Source organism: Microtus oregoni, unplaced genomic scaffold (genome assembly GCF_018167655.1).
Source record: "Microtus oregoni isolate MIOR12 unplaced genomic scaffold, Mior012 000003F_ref0000135, whole genome shotgun sequence".
NCBI classification, from domain to species: Eukaryota; Metazoa; Chordata; class Mammalia; order Rodentia; family Cricetidae; genus Microtus; species Microtus oregoni.
This window is the reverse complement of record NW_024543062.1, coordinates 15,200,810-15,215,077: the sequence shown is the minus strand read 5'-3', so window position 1 is coordinate 15,215,077 and position 14,268 is coordinate 15,200,810. Positions and strand designations below refer to the sequence as shown.

Genomic DNA, 14,268 nt, shown 5'->3' with positions numbered 1-14,268 from the left:
CTGGCTGGGTCTGTAGCTAATACGTTGCATGACAATAACGTCAATGCTAACTGTTGACTTGACCGTGTGTGTAGGTCGTGTGGGTGATGGTTAACTCCTCATCTCTTAAAGGGCTTCCCAACCTCATCCTATCTACATTCTAGGCAGGTAATTCCCAGAGTGGACGATTGAGTAGTAACCCTAAATCCAGATGCGACCAGCTCTCCCTTTCACAAAACAGAGTTTTCCCTGAAAGACAAAACTGTCCTTGCCAGAGAACCAATCAGCTGTCATTGTACAAAGTGCTATTGTTTATTTATGAAATTTGATGAGTCAAAAAATAGCAATATAGGGCTGGAGCGATGACTCTGCAGTTAAGAGCACGTGTTGCTCTTTCAAAAGACTGGGGTTTGGTTCCCAGAACACACAATTTAAAAAAAATAAAATAAAATAATAAAATAGAAAAGGAGGCATAGCAGTGCATACTTGTCTGGAGAGACAGAGATAAGCAGCAAAGTTTAAGGATTCTCAGGATCAACTAGGTTTCCCTCTGGCCTCCACACACACACACACACACACACACACACACACACACACATACACATACACACTCACATGTATAAGCAATCAATAATAATAATACATTTTTTTAAGTACAGCGTGGAGGAGATTGCTCACAAAAATGTGAGGACCAGAGCCCAGATACCCAAAACCCACATCCATACCCACAGCCCACCTGTAATGCCAGCAACCCAGATCGAGGAATCCCTGGAGCTAGCTAGCTCCGGGTTCAAGTGAGACACCCTTCCTCAAAACCTAAGGTGGAACACTATCAAGGGAGACAACCAACAGCAATGTCTGGTCTCAACCCTGGAGCCACAGATGCAGTACACACACCACACATGCTCACAAACAACACACGCACCACACACACACTCACAGAGAGAGAGAGAGAGAGAGAGAGAGAGAGAGAGAGAGAGAGAAAGAGAGAGAAAGTACACCAAAGTGTAGCCCTCCAGTGTGACCCTCTGCCTGGCAGAGATGTGTCAGGATTGTCACCTGACTTCCTCCTTAGAATACCAAGCACCCGCCGGGCGGTGGTAGCACGCGCCTTTGATCCCAGCACCCAGGAGGCAGAGGCAGGCGGATCTCTGGGAGTTCGAGACCAGCCTGGTCTACAAGAGCTAGTTCTGGGACAGGCACCAAAGCTACAGAGAAACCCTGTCTCGAAAAACCAAAAAAAAAAAAAAAAGAATACCAAGAACTCTACTCCTCCCTCTGCCACGCGTGCCTCTCGGAGGCATCATGCTCACAAGAAAACTGTTAAGAAGAGTAAAAGCAAGATGACAGAAATCATTCTAACCTGCAAGTTACAGGAACCTTCCCCAAGCCTATGGCTTTTTTTTCTTTATCCATTTTCAGGTGCGTGTGTGCCTGTATGTGTATGCATGCTTTGCAGATATGTGTGCACGCGTGCATGTGGAAGTCCAAGGCTGATGTCAGGAATCGTCCTCATTTGCTCTTCCACCTCATTCATTGAGGCAGCATCTGTTAATCAAACCCATAGCTCACCAATACTGCTCATCTTGCTAGCTGACTTGTGCTGGAGTTTCCTGGCTCAGCCTTCTGAGACTGGGATTACAGGGTGGGGGGGCTGCTGTGTGCACCCAGCATTTCTGTGCATTCTGGAGACCCAAACTCTGCTCTTCATGTTTCCTTGGCAAGCTGTTAACCACTAAGCCATTTCCTCAGCCTCTAAGCCTATGTGTTATTAGAACAGTAATTCCTAGGTCCATGATACATTGCATGAACTTGGGGGGAGGGTCTCTGTATAGAATCAGTTAACTGGCTTCTCTACCACCATTCTGGCTCTTGTGCGAGGTCTAATGTCCCACCTGGCTGGCCGAATAGTCTGCTCACGGCTGCAAAGCGTGGGAAACTGCTCTCTGAGTCTTCCCAGGAGCTAGGATTATTAATTCAAAAGTGGTCCGGCTGGATAACAGCTTTGAGAGGAACGTGCGTGGAAGAATTGAGTGCAGAGCTAGGCTATCACTTCGTGCCGAGCTTTAATTAACTGAGCTGTGTAGGAAGATGGGAACAAAAGCCATGATTAATTGATGTACCTTTTACCGCGGCCATCAAATGCCGAGCCACATACACAAACACAGGCCACCTGCTCTACTGTAAACAGGACCATTGAGGAGCAGAGGATCTGTTCCTTCCACCCACAAGGTTGGGTCTGTTTCCTTGGATTCACCCTACATTGACAAAATAAACTACCTTGAGCTACCTTTGGCTTCCCACCAACCCTGGACTGATAAGATACAATGCGAGAAGGCTGAGATCTTCCTGACCGTTTTCTGACTCTACTCAACCCCTAAACTCTTCATGGTCTCATCAGTCAGCCTCAAAAACTTGAAAATCATTGTTCTCAAATGGGATAGGAAGCTGAGAAAAAGCTCTGCCCAAGGCATCTTCGGGGTTAATAGACACTGTTCGGCTGTGATGTTTAAACAAGCAAGGGCTAAGCCAGCCTCAGGGGAACGCGGCAGCAGGCAGCCTGCCACAGCTGTCTACCTGTGAGGCCCTTACTGCCCTGAGTGATGCGGGATGGCAAACACCTTTCTCGCAATCTAGCCCATGAGCTAACCTCCAGGCCAAAGATCTCTCTCCTGGCTGACATTGGCCTGTGGACTTGTCTACAGCTAAGTCCACAGATGACAACCAAAATGCAAACCATAGTTAGAGCCTGGAAAGTTTGGAAGTGTGAGTTACACATGCAGGCTGGAAAATCTGCCCCTGTCCCACCCCGCCCCGGGGGTCCAGCAATTCTTTCTGCCAGCTACAGCCCATAAGGATGCTAGGCTTTCTGTGCATCCAACTAAGTGGACGCTCAGTCACTCACCTGGCTCTCCCCATCCCACACAGAAGGTACTTACGGGATATGGGGTCAGCGGCTCCCGCAGGCTGGCCAAGCCTCCCCTCCAGCACCAGTGCTCACCAGCCTCTCTCAGCTCCAACCCTGGCTGCTCTGCTCTGCACGGGGCTGGAAGACTGTTTACTTATTCATGGACAGCCTTGGGCTCGGGAGCGGCTTTGTGTCAGTCAATAGAGAGGAAATTCAATCTGTAAATGGGGGCTGCTAGCACAGGGCATATCTGTCACGGTGAGTCACACGGACGGAGCCACAGTGGGATCTCGTGTTTCAACAGTAAGCAGGGCCCAGAAGACACTACCTTTCCTACTCTGTCTCTCCCTTCCCTTGTGAGTCCCATACCCCATAGAGCACACAGTTCTGGGAACCTATGGACATGTGAACATAGCGAAGCCCCAATATTGGGTCTCACTTGTATCAAAATGTGCCTTACTCACAAGATGGGGGGAATAAAAGGTGGGGAGTGGGACCCCAAGTTCCGTATCAGTTTACTTTAAACCTAAATTGCATGTTTAAGTCTAATTTTTTAAATGGCCGAAAATATCACATACACACACACCCCTTAGCAGCTACTGTTTTGCATCTAGCAAGTACCTACACCATCCTAGGAAGGGGTTCTTCTCATCTCCCTCCAGCTCATGCATGTGAGACTCATTCACTGGGTCCATGTCACACTTCCCACAGGGCCAGAGCCAGGACACTGTGTTTAAAGTTGTCTTCATCCCCGGAAGGCACCTTGCTCCTCAGAAGTGCCAGAAAGCCCGTTGTTGAATTAAAGACTTTCTGTCTTGCATCCCACTTGGCCGTGAATGACAGAGCATTAGTGAGTGGAAATTGAAAGCAAGATAAAACCTTCCCCCAGGAAAAGAGTCAGACTGCTCTGAGCCCTAGAGAGACATCAATAAAGGAATTCCAGAGATCTAAAGACACTTGTGGGCTGGCGAGGTGGCCCAGCGGGTAAAGTGCTCACTAAACAACCCTGACGACCTGAGTTCAAGTCCCAGAACCTGCACGAATCAACGCCACGAAACTTGTCCTCTAAACTCCACATGCGCATCATGGCACACATGCATCATGTGTGCACCCACACATATACATACACATCATGTGTGTACTCACACATATACATACACATCATGTGTGCACTCAGACACACACGCATCATGTGTGCACTCACACACACTAATCATAATAACTAATTTAAGAAAATCACTTACACACTTCCTCATATGTCAGAAACCCTCAGCCCTCCAGTGCGGCTTTCCATTTAAGGCTGGCATGTTTCACCTCCACATCCGATACCCAGGATTTGTCACCTATATGCTCTGGGTGGTGAACAGCACCGGGACCTTTCTGGGGCTGTCTGTCATGATATTTAAGCCACCAAGGAAGACGGTGGGAGGACCCACCACCAGAATTGCCGCTGTCACTCAAAGACAGAGCCTGCAGAGCAGAGAGCGGGACACCTGGGATGCTGCCTGCCTGAGTGCGGCTCCCCAGCAGCCAAGCCTGGAGTTTAATTAAACGCCTTCCCACCCAGGAGCCACCCCATCAGGTTAATCATTCTCCAGAAACCTTCATTTCACCGCTCCTAAAAGCCTCTGACAACCACATGGCTCGGCCGCAGACCAAGCTCAGTTATTTGTCTCGGAACTGAAATTCAGCGTGTGGTATTTATTTTCTAAAATAAAATAATTTGGGAGCTTTGATCTTCAGCTTTAATGCTAATTACTAACGTTCCTGGGGCGATAGCAGGCAGCCGGCACTGTGAGCACTTACTGAACATTAAACCCTACAGTCTAAGCACTTTACCTAAAGTATCACATGGACCCCTCAGAGACCCATGAGGGCACTGAGACTGTGTCTGTGTTACAGATGGAGAAACTGAGGCACAGCTCAAAAGGAGAGGTATTGGAATTTTAACTTGACCGATCTAGACCTATGTGGCCATGGGGCTTCCCTCTCATCCCATAAGATGTAGGTGGTTGGTACAAATCACAGAGAAACGGGTCATCGGTCTGAGCTGTTTCCAAGGGAACACTGTGTGTGTGTGTGTGTGTGTGTGTGTGTGTGTGTGTGTGTTGTGTGTTTACACATATGTGAGTGCATTTGTGTGAGTGTATATAGAGGTCAGAAGTTGATATCTGGTTTCTTCTTCATTGTTCTTCCCCTCATATGTAGAGGTGGGGCACTCGGGGAACACAGAGCTCACTGTCTGACCTAGAGTGACTGGTCACCCTTCTCCAGGGAGCCCTTGTCTCTGCCTCTCATACACTCACAGGGGTGCTGGGGATTCAAACTCAGGTCCTACACTTACGTAGCAAATGCTTTACCCACTGAGCCATCTTCCCAGTTCCCGTTTTTGTTAATAAAATGAAATAAATCAATATCATAAAATGCTGAGAATGTTACAAAGTGAAGATTGAGCAGCCATACCCACAAATAAAGTCAACAAGGCCCTCCTGGTGCCCCGAGAGAAGGACAAGAAGGGAATCATTTCATTCTCTTAACCCACCCTGTCTCTTGTCAGCTGATATCAGGCTGCTTCAGAGCCACTCAGAGACAGGACACGATAACCTGCAGGTAACAGGAAGTCAGACGTTCCTAACACTCTCCTGCTGAGTACCACTCCAAAGAGAAGGCTCCGAAATGAGGCCCTTGATGCCACCTGACCCTCACATCAAAGACAGGCCCCTGGGGTCAGAGGAAGAGTCCCTGTGAGAGACACAACAGATATCAAGCCAGATCCCACCCACAGCGTGCTTTGGCAATAAGCCTGGCACTGCTCCCTGCTGTGAAGTGCCGCTCTGGGTTGTCACCTACAGCAGAAGTCCCTACCCTAACCTCGGTGCCTTTGAGGACCAGAACGAACTTCTGTGGTGCTGATTTTGAGTCTTGGGACCCCAGAGGTAGCATGGCCCTATGGAGTGAGTGCTGGGAGGTGAAGCACAGGACGGGAATGTTCAAGTGGGGTCATACGGCAGGGTCTCTGCACTGTTTCAGCTCTGTTACAGAAGATCCCAGGACTAGGAGAGAGGGGGCTCAAGCATGGCTGAAGCAGGTGCAAAGGCCCTGACGTAGGAGGCCAAAGAACGACCCTCCCAAAGCCACTCCCAGGCAACTCCAGCGGACACTAGCACTTCTCTGCCTCCCAGACCCTGAGTTAGTGCGATCTATGGTACACACTGCAGGATAAGGGAAGGAAATGGGGAAGCAAGATTTCCTGAAACTGCACAAAGGTCTGAAGCCAGAATGGAAGATGAGGGAGGCAAATGAGGTCAGACCTACTTCCTGGGCTGTGATTTTAATGAGAGCCTAGCTGCTTTTAATTTATTAGAGCAGTGTGTGTGTGTGTGTGTGTGTGTGTGTGTGTGTGTGTGCGCGCGCGCGCGCGCGCGCACGCACACATACAACCCAGGTTGCATGCTGCTTCAAAATATAACTGCACATGGATCCTGATCCTGCCAAACCCTGATTCGTTAGCCACTTAAGAAAACTAACATTACAACAAGTCTCCATAGATCAGAGGAGAGGTTTAAAACTATCAGTATCTTGAAGGGTCTGAAGAACAAGTCCAAATTAATTTGCTTGAGTTACCGTGCTTGTGTGTGAACTTAGAAGCTAAGTATGATGTGTTGGGGACACAATGTGTCGAGTTCAAGGCTAAGGTCTCATCATAGTCACTCTGGGGAGTCAGCACAGTCGGCAATGACGTCAGGAAATCCTAGGCTAACCCTGCTTCTGGGGATAGCCGAGCCAGGGCATCAGGACCGAAAGTCCTTCTTCCTGTGTGCTGTGTGTCCATCCTTTCTTCAGTCTGAGCCCCACATCTCTGTTCTCAGTGCTGGCTGCCCTGGAGGCTGTTTTCACCATATAGAAGTTCTCCTGGGGTCCAAGCAGGGCCAGTGTGGATTTTTGGATTAGGGCATATTATATCCTTCTGACCAAAATTAAGAGACCAAGCCCTTCCATGTTTGCCTGGCACCAATCTGGGGGTTGCAAAGGTCTCAGTTGGGTGATGGAAATGAGCTCAGAGACAATGGACTATTTCAGCATTGACTAGTCGGGTAGAGACCCCGCAATAATTAGGAAACCCTCCTGTAAAACATGCTGTGCAAAGCTAGAGATGGTGAACGCTTTCGAAGTTACCTTCTGGGAAATAAGGGGACACGGTCTCATAAGTGAAGAGGCTGTTGAAGGCCACACAATTCATTGTCACAGAATCGGGCTCTGAACCCAGAGCAGGGGCAGAGGTGATGGGCACCCAGAGGAGCAGCCGTGGGTTGGTCCCCAGCTTACTACACCACAACATGAGCCTATAGGATCCCATGGAACACATACAGACTCTGTACACAAGTGCATGCATGCGCGCGAGCACACACACACACACACACACACACACACACACATCATTGTATGGGAAATAGAAGCAGTGATTGTCAAGGAGTAGACATGGCCCTAGTTGATATTTATTTCTGTCTTCTGTGTCAGGGTGTTTTGCCTGTATGTATCTATGCACGGTACAGCAATGTCTGGTGCCTGAGGAGGACCGAAGAGGGCACTAGATCTCCTGGAACTGGAGTCATAGATTGTAAGCTGCCACATGGGTGCAGAGAACCAAACGTGGTTCCTCGGCAAGAGCACCAACTGTTCTTAACCTCTGAGCCATCTCTTTAGCCCAATGTCTATATTTCTTTGAATAGTCTATTTTCAAAGTATCTGAATATTTTATAATAAATTACAGATGGAAAAAAAAAACGCTCCCAGGGCTGTCAGGAAAGGAAGAGCCTTGTGGGCTGGAGACAGGAAGAAAGGCACGCCCACACTAAGAGGCCTTTGGCTGCTTACCAAATGCCTTCGAAACATTCTTTGAATTCAAAATTCGGTTCGCATTAATTTGTTTGAAGGAAAATAATGGATGTAATTAAACCACCCCTTTAAACTATGCACAGAATGTATCATTTAAACACAGAATATTAATAATCATGAAGATTTAAATAAAACTATTCCAACAATATCCCAAAATACACTCAGCCACATCCTCTACACAGCCCAACAAAGGAAGACCCCAGCTACAAACATGCATTAGCATAGCATTTTGGATGGACAGACATATGGGTGATGCAAATGTTTTCTAAACTCTTATTCTTTCAAAGAATCCCTAATCGAGTTAAAACTATTGACATTATCATATTTTTTAAATGGTGCTGAGGAGACAGCTCAATGAAGAATTTGCTTCACAACTATGAGAACCTGAGTTTAGACACCTCCCCCCCAGAACCCACATTAAAAAGCCAGATGCCAGAAGGCTGGAGAAGTAGCTCCGTGGTTAAGAGCATTTGATGCTTTTGTAGAGAATCTGGGTTTAGTTCCCAGCATCCACGTGGCCACTCACAATCACCTGTTAACTCCAGTCCTGGGGATCTGATGCCCTCTTCTGGCCTCTACAGGGATTGCATACATACAGTGCACATACACAGGCAAAACACACCTATGTATAAAATTGCATCTTTTTAAAAACAATTTTTACCAGACACAGTAGCACACCTCTGTAACCCCAGTACTAACTAGTAGCAGAAACAAGAAGACTCCTGGAGCTTGGTGGCAATTAGTTATTCTTATGTGCAAGTTCTAGGGTCTCCAGAGTCAGGGAGAAATCCTGTCTCAAAAAATAAGATAGTGATTGAGCAAGATCCCAGATGTTGACCTCTAGCTTCCCACGCACACATGTGCAGGCATATCTACACATACATATGCAGATATGCACATACAAACATGACAAAACATACAGGGATTATCAGTCCCAAGCATCATAAGCTAAATATCGTGGGATCCTAGATGCTGTATTTAACTCTGGTCCCATGACAATATGTGGATATCAGGATTCTCTGTGAACCCATAACTTAAAGCCCAAGGAGCAGGACCCTAGTCTCTGGCAGACCCTTTGCAGCAGCTCGCAGATTCAGTCGAGTGTCTGGAGTGAGAGAGGAGAGGCTGCTGGAGAAGGGTGTGACTGAAGGGGTCAGAGCCATGCATATTAGTGTTAGCCACCTCTGCTCCAAGTAAGATGCTGGTATTTCAGGTCCTCTGCAACACTCCTTTATGCCTCCCTGGGAGATGAGGGTGGTAAGGGTGTTCTCACCTGGCTTGAGTCAGATGCAACCCTCTATCACATGCCTGTGGGCCTTGCCCTCAGCACCCAGCTGCAGGCACGCTGGGAAGAGGCTGTGCCTTGTACACACGTACATACCCATGCACACATGCATGCACACACATGTGCATACTTGCGACATCCCATTCTTATTGGTTAGAATCAGTCACATGTCCCACCTAGCCCCAAGGACTTCTGGGAATGAGGTCCGCCTCTGAGAAACAAACAGCTCCCTATCACAACTCCAGGCCAGGAGTAAGGGTGAGTTCCAATGCCGACAGAGCATGTGCCCTGGAGGAGACACTGACAAGTATCCCTTACCAGAACCCTTAGCCGTTGTGCCTGATTTTCTCAGTTTGGGCTCTGAACAAGGCCGCTACCTGCCTCTGCCTCCCAAATGCTAGGTCTCAAGGCATGCTCCACCATGCCCAGCTCTTGAATTTTCAAAATTCGTGCATGAAAAAAATAATATGGTCCGTGTCTGTCTACACCTGGCTTGTTTCACTTAACAGAATATCCTCCGGTTCCTTTCACTAAAAATGCTGCTACAGCAGACGGCCAGGTGGCAGGGAGGCCACTGCATCCTCCATCTATGGGCTCGGGAGATCATACAGCTAGAACTCAAATAGGGAAAGCACTACAGACGTCAGAGAGGACAGAGGTTGCATAGAGTACATCATGGAAGCTCAGATACCAAACACACCAGCACCAAGGGATAAACCAACCCTGCACCGTGGCAAGAGAAAGCCAATCATCTGCACCGCCAGCACCAGAACCAAAGGCAAGGCGTTCAGAGGGCAATTTCTGCCCCCTGGAGGCGGTGCTTTCTGGGGACCAAGCTCATCCCATCCCCCCCGACAGCCAGTTGCCAATGCCATTCTTAAAAGCCCTTCAGGGTACATTTGAGCATCCTCAGCTTTTGTGCCATCCGCTCCTCCGCTCTGTGGCCCTAAATAGAACTCCCTTTAACAGCACATCTGTGTCTGCTGCTACTGGAGGCAGCCCTGCGCCAGGCACCGCAGCCTTAGAAAGAATCATCTCATAGCATATCAGAGGAGGCTTTCCCATGCCTCGCAGCCCAAGGGGAGGGGGGAGGTGGAGTCTCCTTACAGCCCCTGGTGCGGGGAGGTAGAGTCTCTTTACAGCCCATGGTCAGGGGAAGTAGTGTCTTCCATTCCCTGCAGGAGCAAAAGCTTGTTTACCCAAAGAGCATCCTCCTGTCTCAGCCTTAGACATGCTGTTGGAAGCATCTAGAAAGCCCTTCAAGAAACGAATGCGGCCCACAATGGAGCACTGGACTGAGCTCCCAAGGTCCCAATGAGGAGCAGAAGGAGGGAGAACATGAGCAAGGAAGTCGGGACCACGAGGGGTGCACCCACACACTAAGAAAGTGGGGCTGATCTATTGGGAGCTCACCAAGGCAAGCTGGACTGTGACTGAAAAAGCATGGGATAAAACCGGACTCTCTGAACATGGCGAACAATGAGGGCTGATGAGAAGCCAAGGACAATGGCATGGGGTTTTGATCCTACTTTATGTGCTGGCTTTGTGGGAGCCTAGCCAGTTTGGATGTTCACCTTCCTAGATATGGACGGAGGGGGGAGGACCTTGGACTTTCCACAGGGCAGGGAACCCTGACTGCTCTTTGGACTGGAGAGGGAGGGGGAGAAGAGTAGGGGGAGGGGGAAAAGGGTGGGAGGAGGGGGAGAAAGGTGGGAGGAGGGGGAGGGAAATGGGAGGCTGGGAGGAGGCGGAAACTTGTTTTTTTTTCCTTTTCTCAATAAAAATAGAAAGAAAGAAAAAGAAAGAATGCGGTTCTCCAAACCCTGCCCACAAAGTGCCTGTTGACTTAGGGCTAGAAAGACCCTCTGCCACTTGAGTTTCCTGCAAAAGGCTTGTGTCTCCATGCCTAGTTTATTTAGTGCAATGGATTAATTCCACCAACTGAGCCACACCCCCAGCCCCTCGAGTGACATTTGTGAATAATCATTGTTTTCCAGGGGGCAAAGGGGAGTGACAGGGAGGAGGCGTTCCTCCCAACAAGTGTGACTTCTTTAGTTTAAAGCACACCATACCCTAAAACTGCCGGTCATAACATTCAAGCGGCTGACCTCAGACGAAAATGTCAAAGAGATTGCAGGCAGCGTTTTCATGAACGGAAATTTATGCAGCAGGAGTTGTTATTTTTTTAAAAAAATAGTTGCTTTGTAAATGTCATGGCAAGGATGCTAAGCAGGGATGGAGAGAGCCTGGGACTGCTTATTTCTATAAAGGGAAAAGAGCTAGGGCGGAGTCTCCCCACACCCCCTGCTCCTTGGGAGTCTTCTGCCTCCTGAAGGCTCTTCACTGAGGCTCTCCAGAGGATTGTTGTCCCAAAAAACTCAGCTCATTTATTTTGCTCTACAGCAGTGGTTCTCAACCTTCCTAATGCTTTGACCCTTTAATACACTTCCTCATGCTGTGGTGACCCCCCAATGCTGTGAATTTATTTCCGTTGCTACTTCATAACTGTAATTTGCTAACCTTATGAGTCATAATGCAAATATCTGTGTTTTCCGATGGTCTTTTGGGGGCCATGACCCACAGGTTGAGAACCACTGCTCTCTACATGGACCCAAGTTTGTGTGTGGCTTTGCAGGTTCTCACCCTACTGATGGGACAGACAAACAGATGCAGGCACGCACAGATGCCACAGGAAGCAGGAGGTATAAAAGAACAGTAAGTCACATGGTTACTGAGGGAAGTTGCAGGCTCTGAAAGACACAGCTAAAAAAAAAGGAGCTGTTAGGGTAAAATGTGAAGACCGTAACGAGAATGAAGGCGTCGTGATGGCAGAGAGGTGTCGGTCTCATCCATTGAGTTCTTCCACATGCTTGGCAGAGTTCCGAGCACACTGTGTCGGAAGCCACCGCATCCTTCCCACTGGGTAACTGATACTCTCAGCCTGACTTTACAGATGAGAACACCAACCCCGAGGCAAGCCACTTAGCTATGGACTCATGGTGTCATGGGTAAGACTGTCCATCTGACAAGATCTGGAATCACCTAGGAGACACCCTCGGGGCGTGTCTGTGAGGGAGTCTCTAGACTGTGTTAGTTGAGGCAGGAAGATGCGCCCAACTGGGAGCAGCATTCAGTGAGCCGGAATCCCGGGCATTCATCTCGGTTTCCCAATTGTGGATGTATCACGGCCTCCTGCCTTCCCCACCATTACGGGTGGCGCCCTCCCAACATGAGTCAACACACACCTTTCCTTCCTTGAATGCCTTTGCATCAGGTATTTTGCCATAGGAGTGAACCATAACAAATACGCATGGGCAGAAAGTGGGAGACTGAGGACACATACAGCCTTCAGGCCCTGGAGCTGTCCGTGGTACTGTCCCATCCCAGCACAGGTGAAGTCCCCACGTTGGTGTAAAGGTGCAAAGGCAGACAGGCTCACGCAGCTTGGCAGCCACGCTCAGGAAGACTCTAGGAAGCAATAGCATTTGATCTGATCTTTTTCTTTTAGTTTTTCCAGAGCCCTGTCTCCCACCCCTGTCTTGGGTAAAGGATTCCTAAGGGCTTGAGCTGATCAGTGGAACTCTGAATCTGGAGATGCACACTCACGGACCTTTTAAGGAACTATGGAAGCACCAGTCTTACCCTTTGCTGGGAGAATAGACGACTGAAGTCTTCTAGAAAGAGTTGCAATGGAAACTGCCTATCTAGGACTTAAAAACATTTGCTTGGGGGGGGGGGTGGTGTGGAAAGATGGATCTAGGTAAAGAGTGTGTACTGCTATTACAGAGGACCTGAGTTCAGTTCCAAGCACCCATATGGGGGGGATTCACAACCCTCTGTGCCTCCAGATCCAGGGGATCTGACTCCCCCTTCCAGCTTCTGATGGCACTGCACTCATGTGCATAACCACAAAAATGAAAATTTAAAAAAATAAATCTTTTCAAAATTTAGAGATATAACTTCTGCTTCTACTGCTTGTCACTAACTCATCATTTTCTGGTCTTCCCTTTGTTTGCCCTTTTGTTCCTCTTCTACTTTATTTTCTTCATCTGGCTTCCAGTGTTGAATACTTAGGCTGACTTTTAATATTCTTTTTGAAAGAAGCAATTCTAAAGCTGTATGTTTTCTTGAATGTGGTTGTGTCACAGTCTTAACTAGCAGTATGGGAAACTACAGCCTGCAAGACAAACCCACCCCAACAACCTCCTTCTAAGTGGAGATTGCACCCATTTATGGTAAGAGCAGGTCCTGCAAGAATCATGAAGGGTCCTGTGAGGAGATGCGTCCCCTCCCACTAGAAGTGAGTAGAAAACCATGGATGGCAGAGGTTAGAATTCTACCTGTCCCTGACAAGGCCAGCTCTTGACAGTGTGAGGCAAACAGGACTGTCCCTTTCATGTCTTCTCTCACACAGAGCCAGTGGCTTGTCCCTGGGGCCGAATAGAAAAGTATTACAGTCTGGGAGCTCAATGAAAAAGGTGTTCTGTCTCTTGGTTTGAAAAGCTGGAGGCCCAAGGTCAAGGGGCTGGTATCACTGGTTTCTTTTCAGGGCCAACTGGGAGAACATGCTTTAAGCCTGTCCCCAGGCCTCTCTCAGCCTGTGGCATTCCTCAGTTTGGGATTGTAAGAGCCAGCCATGATAAGCTAAATATGAACATATCACCCAAAGGAAGTTCTTTACTTCCAACCATTATCACCTGCCATAAGTTTAATGGAAGCCTGAGTCTCAGTAGTTTATCCTGAAGCAATACCTGGTTGCAGGAAGGACCATAAACTAAGATTACCTGAGTACCACCCAAGAACAGACCATCCAAAGGAAATGCCTAAGGTTCCAACTGCTGTAGATAGGGCCACCTGCCAGCATGCTCACCAGGACATCCCTAGACAAATGCCAGCCAATTAGGGGTCCTGAACCCCAGAAACCCCTCACCCCCACTTCTACTACTATAAAAACCCAACTCTATCTGAGCTCAGGGTTCTCCGTTTATTTCAATACATTGGACATACAGAGAGACCAAGTTTGCAAAATTGCATAAAATAAAGGCTCTCTGCTTTTACATACAGGACTCGGTCTCCTTGTTGGCTTTTGGGGGATTTTGTGGATTCAGGCCTAACAGGATAATTCTCTGGTGTCTTCATATCACTCTCCTCTATGCATGTGAGGATACTCCGTAAGGACACATGTCACATTGGGTTTGGG

The 14,268-nt window shown here is 48.3% G+C and overlaps 1 protein-coding gene across 8 annotated transcripts in view; it reads right to left on the bottom strand.

The window, feature by feature from the left end:
* The window catches only part of Rimbp2 (RIMS binding protein 2), a 186,842-nt gene that overhangs the window by 134,139 nt on the left and 38,435 nt on the right, over positions 1-14,268 (bottom strand). The window contains exon 1 of one of the 8 annotated variants that reach the window (XM_041648163.1): positions 2,919-2,967. The exons of the other annotated variants lie outside the window; for them this stretch is intronic. The gene's annotated coding sequence lies outside the window, so the exon portion shown is untranslated. Of the gene's footprint in view, positions 1-2,918; positions 2,968-14,268 lie in introns of those variants that run through there. 8 annotated transcript variants of the gene reach the window in all.